Source organism: Dendrobates tinctorius, unplaced genomic scaffold, assembly GCF_039654945.1.
Source record: "Dendrobates tinctorius isolate UK_male_01 unplaced genomic scaffold, ASM3965494v1 ptg000332l, whole genome shotgun sequence".
Taxonomy (NCBI): domain Eukaryota; kingdom Metazoa; phylum Chordata; class Amphibia; order Anura; family Dendrobatidae; genus Dendrobates; species Dendrobates tinctorius.
This window is the reverse complement of record NW_027361998.1, coordinates 15,481,562-15,499,248: the sequence shown is the minus strand read 5'-3', so window position 1 is coordinate 15,499,248 and position 17,687 is coordinate 15,481,562. Positions and strand designations below refer to the sequence as shown.

The following is a 17,687-nucleotide window of genomic DNA, read 5'->3' as shown; positions in this document are numbered from 1 at the left end:
GGATTAATATCTGGGGAGTTTCCAGGCCATGATCCCAAAATCTCTGTTTTGTTCCCTGAGCCATTTAGTTATCACCTTTGCTTTATGGCAAGGTGCTCCATCATGTTGAAAAAGGCATTGTTGGGTGCCAAACTGCTCTTGGACGGTTGGGAGAAGTTGCTCTTGGAGGACATTCTGGTACCATTCTTTATTCATGGCTGTGTTTTTAGGCAAGACTGAGAGAGAGCCCATTCCCTTGGCTGAGAAGCCACCCCACACATGAATGGTTTCAGGATGCTTGACAGTTGGCATGAGACAAGACTGGTGGTAGCGCTCACCTGGTCTTCTCCGAATAAACCGTTTTCCAGATGTCCCAAACAATCGAAAAGGGGATTCATCAGAGAAAATGACTTTACCCCAGTCCTCAGCAGTCCACTCCCTGTACCTCTTGCAGAATATCAGTCTGTCCATGATGTTTTTCCTGAAGAGAAGTGGCTTCTTTGCTGCCCTCCTTGAGTCCACGCCTTGCTCCAAGAGTCTCCGCCTCACAGTGCGTGCAGATGCACTCACACCTGCCTGCTGCCATTCCTGAGCAAGCTCTGCACTGCTGGTGGCTGATCCTGCAGCTGAAACACTTTTAAGAGACGGTCCTGGCGCTTGCTGGTCTTTCTTGGGCGCCCTGGAGCCTTTTTGGTAACAAGGGAACCTCTCTCCTTGAAGTTCTTGATGATGCGATAGATTGTTGACTGAGGTGCAATCTTTCTAGCTGCGATACTCTTCCCTGTTAGGCCATTTTTGTGCAGTGCAATGATGACTGCACGTGTTTCTTTAGAGATAACCATGGTTAACAGAAGAGAAACAATGATGCCAAGCACCAGCCTCCTTTTAAAGTGTCCAGTGGTGTCATTCTTACTTAATCATCACAGATTGATCTCCAGCCCTGTCCTCATCAACACCCACACCTGTGTTAATAGAGCACTCACTGAAACGATGTTAGCTGGTCCTTTTTAGGCAGGGCTGCAATGATGTTGAAATGTGTTTTGGGGGATAAAGGTAATTTTCTAGGCAAATATTGACTTTGCAAGTAATTGCTGTTAAGCTGATCACTCTTTAGAACATTCTGGAGTATATGCAAATTGCCATTAGAAAAAATGAAGCAGTAGACTTTGTAAAAATTAATATTTGTGTCATTCTCTAAACTTTTGGCCATGACTGTACAAGATTATAACTACTATAATACTGCTCCTATGTACAAGAATATAACTACTATAATACTGCCCCTATGTACAAGAATATAACTACTATAATACTGCCCCTATGTACAAGAATATAACTACTATAATACTGCCCCCTATGTACAAGAATATAACTACTATAATACTGTTCCCTATGTACAAGAATATAACTACTATAATACTGCTCCTATGTACAAGAATATAACTACTATAATACTGCTCCTATGTACAAGAATATAACTACTATAATACTGCCCCCTATGTACAAGAATATAACTACTATAATACTGTCCCTATGTACAAGAATATAACTACTATAATACTGCCCCTATGTACAAGAATATAACTACTATAATACTGCCCCTATGTACAAGAATATAACTACTGTAATACTGCCCCCTATGTACAAGAATATAACTACGATAATACTGCTTGGTTCTGTAGTGTTGGGTACATGATAGCAAAGCAGGGGGATATGAGGCCACACAGGTAAATGGTGACTGCAGCTCTGGCAGTGACTGGTGCACAGACCATGTTGTACTGGTGTTGCTGGGAGCTGTGGGATGAGATGTTTCCTTTTTTGCGCTGTCATTTCCTCCTGGTAATTACATTAGTTACTAGAGGAAGTAACATTCGCAGTGCGTTGGGGGTGGGGGGGGGGTCACTGTCACCTTCACTGCGGATGCCCCCTGTCCTTAGCCCACCACCAAATCAGACAGTCCACGACATGACAACATGGCACCATAGCGCCCACTTCTCCTTATCGTCCCTACATTTCCTGCACACCGACTCCGCGACCAAGTCCCTGGACGGATGGAGAGCTCTCCTTTCTCATCCCTGGATATCCCGTGTTTTGTGCCCATTACATGTAGTAATTATACCGACGGGAAGAGTGCGGTTGATGTCCTTCTTCAGTATCACCATCTCGTCACATCTGACAACTTTTCATGAAAAGTGTGAACCCCTGCCAACACCGCTCCTCCACGTTACACTACATACATCAGATATCCACTATTTATACAGCACAGGAATTGCAGCTCTTTAATATGAAGATGCCTCTCTCTAAACGGTCCAAAGTCATTGGACAATTATCTCAGAAGCTCTTTAATGGGCTGCATGAGCTTTTCCCCTCGTTAACACTATCAGTTAAGCAGGTAAAAGGTCTGTAGCTGATTACAGGTGTGGCATTTGCATTTGGAATCTGCTGCTGTGAACCCACAACAAGGGGTCAGAGGAGCTCTCAAAGGAAGACAATCAGATCATAACTAGGTAGAAAGAAAGAAGAAATCCATCAGAGAGAGAGATCAGAAATGTAAGGAATGGTCAAAAGAACTGTCTGGAATGTTCTGCAAAAAAAAAAAAAGCTGGTGAGCTGGGACCTCAAAAGACCTGGATGTCCCCAGAGACAACAGTGGTGGATGATCAAAGAATCCATTGGATGGTGAAGAAAAAACCCCTTCACAACATCCACTAAGGTGAACACTACTCACCAGGAAATCCGTGTCTCAGTATCCAAGTCTACCCTAATGAGAAGAAGTCATGAGAGCAAATACAGAGGGGTCACCATAAGGTGCAAACCATTAATCAGCCGGAAAATAGAAAGCCCAGATTAGACTTTATCCAAAAAACATCTTAGAGCGGCTCCTGATCATCGGCACATCCTATGTAACACATGGTGGAGGCGGTGTGATGGCAGAGGAGGTGTGATGGCGCGGGCATGCATGGTTTCCAATGGCAGTGGGTCACTAATGGTTATTGATGATGTGACTGAAGACCGAAGCAGCCGGATGAATCCTGTGTGTACATGGCCATACTTTGTGCTCAGTTTCACCCAAATGCAGCAATGTTGATTGGCTGGAGCTTTACAGGACAGATGGACAATGACCCAGTGATGAATTTTGGAGTCTGCTGCGATCGGATAGTTATGGGAGATATATTTTTAGTTTTGTAGCCAAGAGAATAACACTATTCACTCACATGACCATAAGGCCTATAGAATCCCTCCAACTCCAACTAATATCGGGACGATGGATGATGCTGTTCTTGCTATGTTTCATCTCTATAGAAAGGTAAAATTGCGATAAGAAATATGAAGAAAATATCAACCACCTGGGACCTCCAGAGGTGAACATATCCTGAAAGCTGTGGATCTCCTAAAATTCTGAAAAATCCAGCACAACCCACAATCATACCCCATATGAGCTCACCAAGGGGAGGTATGACGGCGTACCTTTGATCTAATCTAAGGCAGAATTTGGGTGTCTGTCATGGTTCATTCTGGATGACTATCCGCTGTGAGAGTGTTCCACTTGCCTAATCGGAGTGCTTCCATCCATAAAGGTAAGAGCTAATCCTGCAACATCAGATTTAGTAATTCTCTTTTGTTATCCTCTTATTTTATGTAATTGTATGTCATAGAACACATTAAAATCCATTAAGCCACTCTAAGGAGACGAGGGCATTCACCCCCCTCCTCTCTCACACAGAATTTCCAGTAGAAAAAAAAGAGCTTACATTCTAAATCTCCATGAGGTAGAATTACACTGTTTCTTCTGTTAATCCTGTTTATTTTATGTAATGTTATATACTGTATTGTTTAGTCCTCTTTGTACAATCTTTTGTATGTTTTTATAAACACTGCCTTTTGTTTTTGGATTAAAAATAAAATGTAATAGTTCTGTTCATTTTGTTCTGTAAACCGCGCACCTGAAGCCATATGCTACCAGAACCAGGTGTCCAGTCGACCTGTATAAACGACTGGTGGTGACAATGAGTAGTTGTTGGGTTTATTGTGGAGTTAGCAGTGACTGTACTGGGGTATATACCGTATTTTTCAGATTATAAGACACACTTTTATAATACCCAAAATTAGGAGGGAAGTGGGGGTGCATCTTATAAAATTAACACTGTTCTTACCAGCTGCGGGCCCGGAGCTGGGGGTGGTGCGGTGGTTGTTTGGCGGCGAGCAGTGGTGGCATATGATGGCCGCCATTCTTCTTCCGGGGTCAGGCTTCTCACTCGGCGCAGATGGAGGAAAGCCGAGATCTCCATCCCCAACTGCCTCTACACGATGTCTCCAAGAAAATGGCCGCGGATGTGGCGCAGGTGGAGATCTCGGCACCAAGATCTCGGGAGATGAGAGCTCAGCGCCAAGATCTCCATCTGCGCATGCGCCATTTTCCCCAGAGTCTGCCGCATAGAAAACAGTGTGAGGGCTGTGACATTTCACAAAATGTCCCTGCACCACCGAACACCCGCAGCGCCACTCTTGCCTCCTCCAGGTGCGACCCTGCTCTACTGTGGCTTGCACCACCGAACACCCCTTTCTCCTGTGGTCCGCAGCATCGCCCCACTCCTGCCTCCGCCAGCAGCAACCCTGGGACCCCTCTTCACCGGCGCCACCACCCCTTGTAAGCAATAAGATGCCTGGATTGTAAGAAGCACCACCATTTTATTTAAAACAAAGATATTTTTCTTCTTTTTCTCCTCAAAATTTGGGGTGCGTCTTACAATCCAATGCGTCTTATAAACCGCAAAATACGGTATTTATCCCAGATAATTATTGCAATTTCACAAGATGTGGAGACACGGAGGGGTCAGCGGGGGGGTCACAGCGGGAGCCCTAGTCTGCTAGCCAAGACCGCATGGACCAAGGATTGTTCCACACAATGACTTCTCTCCTATTGTTAGGCATTGGGTTCCGGCCGCTGCACAGCAGGAATCCCGAGCCTTGCATTCAGCAGTCTCTCATTCCTCTCCGGCCACAGAGGAGGCTGCTCAGCAGACTAGTCGATCCAGGCGCTCTGCTCAGACCAGCTCTGTAAGTTTGGTTGCTGCGGCCACCTCTGGTCTAGCTATAGCAACGCATGCTGGTCAGCAGCGAGCTACTCCAAGGACTAAGTCTTCCTTTCGGTACACTGAGCATGCCCGTGGGACAATCTCTCATTGGAGATCGGAGGTCACATGCTCAGGTCCTCCTCCAGCTTGGATTGGACCATCAGGAAGGTCCCGGAAGGACGCTGCTATAAAAGAGTCGCATGGCCGCACGGCCATGCGCTAGTACAGACAAAGATTAGACCATGTGGAGTGAGTGTTGTATGCATGTATGAATGTCTCTGGTGAATGACTCATTGGAAACCCCTACCCTTGGTAAGCATGTGTTGTGCAGCCTAGCCTGTCAAGCACCCATGTCTAGGTAGAGGCAGAGACGGAGACTAGAATCTGTGTCCACCGGTGGCTCTACACGCCATGGTGCACGTGCTCGACACTCCTCCCTGGTCGGCGTCTATAGTGGTGTTCGCAGGTGCGACGCCACGTGATCTTAAGGTCATGAGGGATTCTGACCCCGCGTCCTTGGGGCAGAGTTTTATGACCACATTCTGAGCGCTCCCTTGCCGAGCTCTGTGAGTGCTAACAGACTCCGGCATTTAAGTTTCGCAGTACTGCGGCTCTGTGATGTAACAGAGTCCGCTCCTGTTCACACCGGTTGACGTTAACCCGCGTGTGACCTTTTATATACTGCTATATACATCCGCCATTACTAAGCAACAGTTTACCACCTCTGCACGGTGGACCCCGGGCTGCGAACACACCTTACTATCATATTATTTGGTGCGTTCCGCCTGCCCGTAACACCTATAGCCGTGGGTATAAAGCTACTTAGACAAAACAGGGTGAGGGTAAACAGTGTGGCAATGCTTTATTGAACCACAAAACAGGCAGATAGCATGTAGACCAGTCCCAGCAAAATACCCAAGATCGTGCAAATTACAGAGTCTCACCCTTCTGCTGAGTCGCCGGGATAAGAGCAAATGTGACTTCAGGCCTTCTAGGTGCAACTACCACCACTTGAGACACGCACACAGAGAGGAGTATAACAGGGTGTCCCTCCCACGGCTTGTGTGCGTGGACTGCAATGTAATCAGGCCTGAGTCAACAACCAGTTGGGGAGTCAGTCTTTGTTCTCCTCAGCATAGGACTTAGCTGGTACAAGTGTGCAGATTCTGGAAACTTCTTAAGTTAGCCACATAATCAAAGGTAGGTGGGAGCCCTCCCCCATGTAGGGGTGGATGCCAGGACACAGAACAATAGACACATATTTGGCCCAGGCAGTTGGGTGTTGACGGGCCAGGGGCTAGGATCTTATGCTGAGGCAAGATCTTAGTGCCCGTGTGTGGAGGGTTAAAAGCTGCCACGTGGAATGGTGTTATGTCCCTCAACTGTTTGATCTATTGAACTCATCCCAGGATAATTTTGTCTTTTCCCTGGCGTCGGATTACCGGGTGGCGCCCCCGGAACAGATTCCCTCTTGGTGTGGACTCATTGTGGACTCTAAGAGACACTATCGATATTTTATCTTCTATGCTCCCTGTCTGAATAAATCCTGTGTCCCTCATGATGGAGCCATGATGTCTTAGCTGCTGTCTTATAGAGAGTCTCTGGTTCTTTAGAGGTTTGGATCTCTGTCTCATGTTACAGAGGTATATACCCTTTTTGATAGTTAGCTTCTCCAGTATTCACAGGTAAAGGGGAAGAATGGTGATAAGACCAACTCGCTGTTTGATTATGTAATCTATGCACCTAGTTTTTCCTCCTCTATTTTGCAAGTCCACAAACTAGCTGCCCTGGACAATGTGTAATCAACATATCAGCAAATATCATTGTTCTTTGACCCTGTATCATTAGTCATCCAGGATAAGAGCACAATATTTTACAACAAATTGTCAACTTACAAGTCAACATTACAGGCTTACATGAACAAAAGTTTCTTTTCTTGACCAACCAGAAAAAAACACAAATTCAAAAGTCACCACATAGATAACAGTCTATTCTTCCTGCCTTGCTGAAAATAGACATCCGGCTAATTAAGATAAAATACTGTGTCATCACACACGTTTTGTTACTCACATATTTATTTTCTTTGTGCGTATTGGAACACAAAAAAAAAAAAACGGAGAAAAAAAATTACAAATTGGACATAATTTCAAACAAATCCCCAAAAATGGTCTGGAGAAAATTGTTGCCACACTCAGGTTGCACCCCAAATAACTGCAATCCATCGCTTCCTATAACCATCCACAAGCTTCTTACACCTCTCAGCCTGAATTTTGGAGCACTCTTCTTACAAACTGCTCCAGGTCTCTTATATTTCGGGTTCTCCCAAGAGCAATTTTTAGATCTCTCCACAGGAGATCAATGGGATTTAGATCCAGACTCATTGCTGCCACTTCAGAACTCTCCAGCGCTTTGTTTGCACCCATGTCTGGAAGTATGTTTGGGGTCATTGTCCTGCTGGAAAACCCATGGCCTAGGACACAAACCCAGTTTTCTGACCGCGGGTACTACATTGCCACCAAAAATCCTTTGATAATCTTCATTTTTCATAATGTCTTGCACACAGTCAAGGCACCCAGTGCCAGAGGCAGCAACACAGCCCGAAAACATCTTTGACCCTCCACCATATCTGACTGTAGGTACCAGGGCTGTGGAGTCGGTAAGCCAAACCTCCGATTCCGACTCCTCAATTTCCATAACACCGACTCCACCAAAATGGGCTCCAACTTTGACTCCACAGCACTGGTAGGTAGGTACTGTGTTCTTATTAAACCTCATCTAGAATGATGTGCTTTACCAAAAAGCTCTATCTTGGTCGCATTTGTCCACAAGACGCTTTCCCAAAATGATTTTGGCTGACGTACATTTTGGCAAACTGCAGTCTAGCTTTTTTTTATCTCTGTGTCAGCAGTGGGGTCTTCCGGGGTCTCCTGCCATAGCATTTCAAGAGTAAGAGTACTTATTCCCTCATTGCCGTTTTAAAAAAGCGATCGAAAATAAGGCTGTAGCGCCCCCCAGAGTCATGAAATCTCCTGGGTCTCGGCTACACGATGAACATGATCAGGGACGGATTTTCCAGTACACCAATCACAAAAAAATATGCTGGCTGTTTCAATCAATTCTGTCTTCGGACATGATATACACATCAGAAGAGAGAGAACTAATGCCCACGAGATCCCTGGTATCTCCTGTTCCATTTCCTGGCCCGGTGTCCTCTTCCTGGGAAAAAAAATGGCGGAAGCATGCGTAGTGCGCCCGCCGAGATCTGCCGGCCATTATCCGGTAACAATAGGAAGTTTTTTCAATTGGTTCCTTTTGATCACTGTGATAGACCCTCTAAATCAAATCCCCTTCTGTATAGTTAGGTAAAAATAAAAAAAAAAATTACACACAGCACACACAATATACACACAAAGCACACACCATATACACACACAGCACACACTATATACACACAGCTCTACACTATATACACACCACACACTATATACACACATCACACACACTATATACACACAGCACACACTATATACACACAGCACACACACCATATACACACAGCACACACTATATACACACAGCACACACACCATATACACACAGCACACACTATATACACACAGCACACACTATATACACACACAGCACACACTATATACACACACAGCACACACTATATACACACAGTACACACAATATACACACAAAGCACACACCATATACACACAGCACACACTATATACACACAGCACACACTATATACACACACAGTACACACTATATACACAGTACACACAATATACACACAAAGCACACACCATATACACACAGCACACACCATATACACAGCACACACTATATACACACAGCACACACTATATACACACACAGCACACACTATATACACACAAAGCACACACCATATACACACAGCACACACTATATACACACAAAGCACACACCATATACACACAGCACACACTATATACACACAAAGCACACACCATATACACACACAGTACACACTATATACACACACAGCACACACTATATACACACAGCTCTACACTATATACACACCACACACACTATATACACACAGCACACACACCATATACACACACAGCACACACCATATACACACAGCACACACTATATACACACAGCACACACTATATACACACAGCACACACTATATACACACAGCACACACTATATACACACACTATATACACACACAGCACACACTATATACACACAGTACACACAATATACACACAAAGCACACACCATATACACACAGCACACACTATATACACACAGCACACACTATATACACACAGTACACACTATATACACACAGTACACACAATATACACACAAAGCACACACCATATACACACAGCACACACCATATACACACAGCACACACCATATACACACAGCACACACTATATACACACACAGTACACACTATACACACAGTACACACAATATACACACACAGCACACACCATATACACACAGCACACACCATATACACACACAGTACACACTATACACACACAGCACACACTATATACACACAGCTCTACACTATATACACACCACACACTATATACACACATCACACACACTATATACACACACAGCACACACTATATACACACAGCACACACACCATATACACACACAGCACACACTATATACACACAGCACACACTATATACACACAGCACACACTATATACACACAGCACACACCATATACACACAGCACACACCATATACACACACAGTACACACTATACACACAATATACACACAAAGCACACACCATATACACACAGCACACACCATATACACACAGCACACACCATATACACACACAGTACACACCATATACACACACAGCACACACTATATACACACAGCTCTACACTATATACACACCACACACTATATACACACATCACACACACTATATACACACAGCACACACACTATATACACACAGCACACACACCATATACACACACAGCACACACTATATACACGCAGCACACACTATATACACGCAGCACACACTATATACACGCAGCACACACTATATACACGCAGCAAACACTATATACACGCAGCACACACCATATACACACACAGCACACACCATATACACACACAGCACACACTATATACACACAGCACACACTATATACACACAGCACACACTATATACACACAGCACACACTATATACACACAGCACACACTATATACACACAGCACACACCATATACACACAGCACACACCATATACACACAGCACACACTATATACACACACAGTACACACTATACACACAGTACACACTATACACACAGTACACACTATATACACACAAAGCACACACCATATACACACAGCACACACCATATACACACACAGTACACACTATACACAGTACACACAAAGCACACACCATATACACGCAGCACACACTATATACACACAGCACACACCATATACACACAGCACACACTATATACACACAGCACACACCATATACACACACAGTACACACTATACACACAGTACACACTATATACACACAAAGCACACACCATATACACACAGCACACACCATACACACAGTACACACAATATACACACAAAGCACACACCATATACACGCAGCACACACCATACACACACACAGTACACACTATACACACAGTACACACTATATACACACATCACACACAATATACACACAAAGCACACACCATATACACACAGCACACACCATATACACACACAGTACACACTATATACACACAGTACACACTATATACACACAAAGCACACACTATATACACACAGCACACACCATATACACACACAGTACACACTATATACACACAAAGCACACACTATATACACACAGCACACACCATATACACACAGCACACACCATATACACACACAGTACACACTATATACACACACAGCACACACTATATACACACAGCTCTACACTATATACACACCACACACTATATACACACATCACACACACTATATACACACAGCACACACACCATATACACACACAGCACACACTATATACACACACAGCACACACTATATACACACAGCACACACTATATACACACAGCACACACTATATACACACAGCACACACCATATACACACAGCACACACCATATACACACACAGTACACACTATATACACACAAAGCACACACCATATACACACAGCACACACCATATACACACACAGTACACACTATACACACAGTACACACAATATACACACAAAGCACACACCATATACACGCAGCACACACCATATACACACACAGTACACACTATATACACACATCACACTATATACACACAGCACACACTATATACACACAGCACACACTATATACACACAGCACACACTATATACACACAGCACACACTATATACACACAGCACACACTATATACACACAGCACACACCATATACACACAGCACACACCATATACACACACAGTACACACTATATACACACAAAGCACACACCATATACACACAGCACACACCATATACACACACAGTACACACTATACACACAGTACACACAATATACACACAAAGCACACACCATATACACGCAGCACACACCATATACACACACAGTACACACTATATACACACATCACACTATATACACACATCACACACACTATATACACACAGCACACACCATATACACACAGCACACACCATATACACACACAGCACACACTATATACACACAGCACACACTATATACACACACAGCACACACTATATACACACAGCACACACTATATACACACAGCACACACTATATGCACACACTATATACACACAGCACACACTATACACACACAGCACACACCATATACACACACAGCACACACTATATACACACACAGCACACACTATATACACACAGCACACACCATATACACACAGCACACACCATATACACACAGCACACACTATATACACACAGCACACACCATATACACACAGCACACACCATATACACACAGCACACACCATATACACACACAGCACACACCATATACACACACAGCACACACTATATACACACCACACACTATATACACACAGCACACACTATATACACACAGCACACACTATATACACACACAGCATACACTATATACACACACAGCACACACTATATACACACCACACACTATATACACACAGCACACACCACAAACACACAAAGCACACACTATACACACACAGCACACACTATATACACAGTACACACTATATACACGCAGCATATACTATATACACACCACACACTATATACACACAGCACACACCATATACACACAGCACACACCATATACACACAAAGCACACACTATATACACGCAGCATACACTATATACACACAGCACACACTATATACACACAGCACACACAGCACACACTATACACACACAGCACACACTATACACACACAGCACACACTATACACACACAGCACACACTATACACACACAGCACACACTATATACACATCACACACAGCACACACTATATACACAGCACACACTATATACACACACAGCACACACTATACACACACAGCACACACTATATACACACACAGCACACACTATATACACACACAGCACACACTACATACACACACAGCACACACTATATACAAACACAGCACACACTATATACACACAGCAAACACTATATACACACAGCACACACTATATACACACCACACACTATATACACACACAGCACACACTATATACACACCACACACTATATACACACACAGCACACACTATATACACACCACACTATATACACACAGCACACACTATATACACACACAGCATACACTATACACACACAGCACACACTATATACACATCACACACAGCACACACTATATACACACAGCACACACCATATACACACACAGCACACACTATACACTATATACACACACAGCACACACTATATACACACAGCACACACTATATACACACAGCACACACTATACACACACAGCACACACCATATACACACACAGCACACACTATATACACACCACACACTATATACACACATCACACTCTATATACACACAGCACACACCACATACACACAAAGCACACACTATACTCACACAGCACACACTATATACACAGTACACACTATATACACGCAGCATACACTATATACACACCACACACTATATACACACAGCACACACCATATACACACAGCACACACCATATACACACAAAGCACACACTATACACACACTATATACACACACAGCACACACTATATACACACCACACACTATATACACACATCACACTCTATATACACACAGCACACACCACATACACACAAAGCACACACTATACACACACAGCACACACTATATACACAGTACACACTATATACACGCAGCATACACTATATACACACCACACACTATATACACACAGCACACACTATATACACGCAGCATACACTATATACACACAGCACACACTATATACACACAGCACACACCATATACACACACAGCACACACTATACACACACAGCACACACTATACACACAGCACACACTATATACACACAGCACACACTATATACACACATAGCACACACTATATACACACACAGCACACACTATATACACACACAGCACACACTATATACACACACAGCACACACCATATACACACACAGCACACACCATATACACAGCACACACTATATACACACACAGCACACACTATATACACACCACACACTATATACACACACAGCATACACTATATACACACACAGCACACACTATATACACACCACACACTATATACACACATCACACACCATATACACACATCACACACCATATACACACAAAGCATACACTATATATACAGTACACACTATATACACGCAGCATACACTATATACACACACAGCACACACTATATACACACTATATACACACAGCACACACCATATACACACAGCACACACTATATACACACACAGCACACACCATATACACACAGCACACACCATATACACACAGCACACACCATATACACACAGCTCTACACTATATACACACCACACACTATATACACACATCACACACACTATATACACACACAGCACACACTATATACACACTATATACACACAGCACACACCATATACACACAGCACACACTATATACACACTATATACACACACTATATAGACACTATATACACACAGCACACACTATATACACACTATATACACACAGCACACACCATATACACACAGCACACACTATATACACACACAGCACACACTATATACACACAGCACACACTATATACACACAGCACACACTATATACACACAGCTCTACACTATATACACACCACACACTATATACACACATCACACACACTATATACACACACAGCACACACTATATACACACAGCACACACTATATACACACAGCACACACTATATACACACAGCACACACCATATACACACAGCACACACCACATACACACAGCTCTACACTATATACACACCACACACTATATACACACATCACACACACTATATACACACACAGCACACACTATATACACACAGCACACACCATATACACACAGCACACACTATATACACACTATATACACACACTATATACACACAGCACACACTATATACACACTATATACACACAGCACACACCATATACACACAGCACACTATATACACACACAGCACACACTATATACACACAGCACACACTATATACACACAGCACACACTATATACACACAGCACACACTATATACACACAGCTCTACACTATATACACACCACACACTATATACACACATCACACACTATATACACACAGCACACACTATATACACACAGCTCTACACTATATACACAGCACACACTATATACACACACAGCACACACTATATACACACAGCACACACTATATACACACAGCACACACCATATACACACAGCACACACCATATACACACAGCACACACCATATACACACAGCACACACTATATACACACAGCACACACCATATACACACAGCACACACCATATACACACAGCACACACCATATACACACAGCACACACCATATACACACAGCACACACCATATACACACAGCACACACCATATACACACAGCACACACTATATACACACAGCACACACTATATACACACACTATATACACACTATATACACACAGCACACACTATATACACACAGCACACACCATATACACACACAGCACACACCATATACACACAGCACACACCATATACACACAGCACACACTATATACACACAGCACACACTATATACACACAGCACACACTATATACACACACAGCACACACTATATACACACACTATATACACACTATATACACACAGCACACACTATATACACACAGCACACACCATATACACACACAGCACACACCATATACACACACAGCACACACTATATACACACAGCACACACTATATACACACACAGCACACACTATATACACACACTATATACACACTATATACACACAGCACACACTATATACACACTATATACACACTATATACACACAGCTCTACACTATATACACAGCACACACTATATACACACACAGCACACACTATATATACACACACAGCACACACTATATACACACAGCACACACTATATATACACAGCACACACTATATACACACAGCACACACTATATACACACAGCACACACTATATACACACAGCACACACTATATACACACTATATACACACAGCTCTACACTATATACACAGCACACACTATATACACACACAGCACACACTATATATACACACAGCACACACTATATACACACAGCACACACTATATACACACAGCACACACTATATACACACAGCACACACTATATACACACAGCACACACTATATACACACACAGTACACACTATATACACACACAGCACACACTATATACACACAGCACACACTATATACACACTATATACACACAGCTCTACACTATATACACAGCACACACTATATACACACACAGCACACACTATATATACACACAGCACACACTATATACACACAGCACACACTATATATACACACAGCACACACTATATACACACAGCACACACTATATACACAGCACACACTATATACACACAGCACACACTATATACACACACAGCACACACTATATACACACACTATATACACACTATATACACACAGCACACACTATATACACACTATATACACACAGCACACACTATATACACACTATATACACACAGCACACACTATACACATCAGGTATACACTATATATATACCGCACACATCACACACCCCCGTCCACACTGCGCCGCTCCGCGGTCTCCGCCGTGTCCTGCAGGTGAGGGCTCTGTATGGACTGTACCAATAACCACTGCTGGGGGGGCACACGCCGGGATAGAGGAGGATGATGGGGGGGGGGGGGGGGAGTCCACACATAACGGGATGTACCACTGCGCAGACAGGATGGGGGCGGGCGCACACGCAGTGTGTGATGGAGGGGCTCAGCTCTGCACTCAGCCTTTCTCACCTTTCTCCGTTCCTGTTCCCCGGTGCGCGCTCTCAACCGTTCAGCACCGTCCGGGGGCGCGCTCCCTCTTCCTGCCAACCCCGGAGGCGCGCTCCGTCTGCTCGTCCTTGTAAACCCCGCCCACAAGCTTTGCCAGTACGTTCTGCGTTAGCGCGGCAGCCGCCATCTTTGGTATTGGCAGCCGGTGCCAGGTTGTGAGATGCTGCGGCTTGTTATGTGTCAGCTCGTCAGTCAGTGTCAGTAGTAAAGCGCTACTGCTGCTTGTTACGGCTGCTTTGCGCTGTCCACTAAGAGTAGCCCTGCCCCCGAGTAGTCCAGCACATGAGTAGCCCTGCCCCTGAGTAGCCCTGCCCCCGAGTAGTGCAGCCCCTGAGTATCCCTGCCCCCGAGTAGTCCAGCCCTGAGAATCCCTGCCCCCGAGTAGTCCAGCCCTGAGTATCCCTGTCCCCGAGTAGTGCAGCCCTGAGTATCCCTGTCCCCGAGTAGTCCAGCCCTGAGTATCCCTGTCCCCGAGTAGTCCAGCCCTGAGTATCCCTGTCCCCGAGTAGTCCAGCCCTGAGTATCCCTGTCCCCGAGTAGTCCAGCCCTGAGTATCCCTGTCCCCGAGTAGTCCAGCCCTGAGTAGCCCTGTCCCCGAGTAGTCCAGCCCTGAGTAGCCCTGCCCCCGAGTAGTGCAGCCCCTGAGTAGCCCTGCCCCGAGTAGTCCAGCCCTGAGTATCCCTGCCCCCGAGTAGTCCAGCCCTGAGTATCCCTGCCCCCGAGTAGTCCAGCCCATGAGTAGTCCTGCCCCCGAGTAGTCCAGCCCTGAGTAGTCCTGCCCCCGAGTAGTCCAGCCCTGAGTAGCCCTGC

The 17,687-nt window shown here is 44.2% G+C and overlaps 1 protein-coding gene across 11 annotated transcripts in view; it reads right to left on the bottom strand.

Annotated features, from left to right (window-relative positions):
- Nucleotides 1–17,083, bottom strand: part of DTNB (dystrobrevin beta) — a 136,864-nt gene extending 119,781 nt beyond the window's left edge. For 7 of the 11 annotated variants that reach the window (XM_073562033.1, XM_073562034.1, XM_073562031.1 and 4 more), the window contains exon 1: nucleotides 16,839–16,988. The gene's annotated coding sequence lies outside the window, so the exon portion shown is untranslated. Of the gene's footprint in view, nucleotides 1–16,838 lie in introns of all 11 variants that reach the window. The other 4 variants (XM_073562036.1, XM_073562039.1, XM_073562030.1 and 1 more) reach the window with 3 other exon arrangements.
- Between the last annotated feature and the right edge of the window lie 604 nt (nucleotides 17,084–17,687).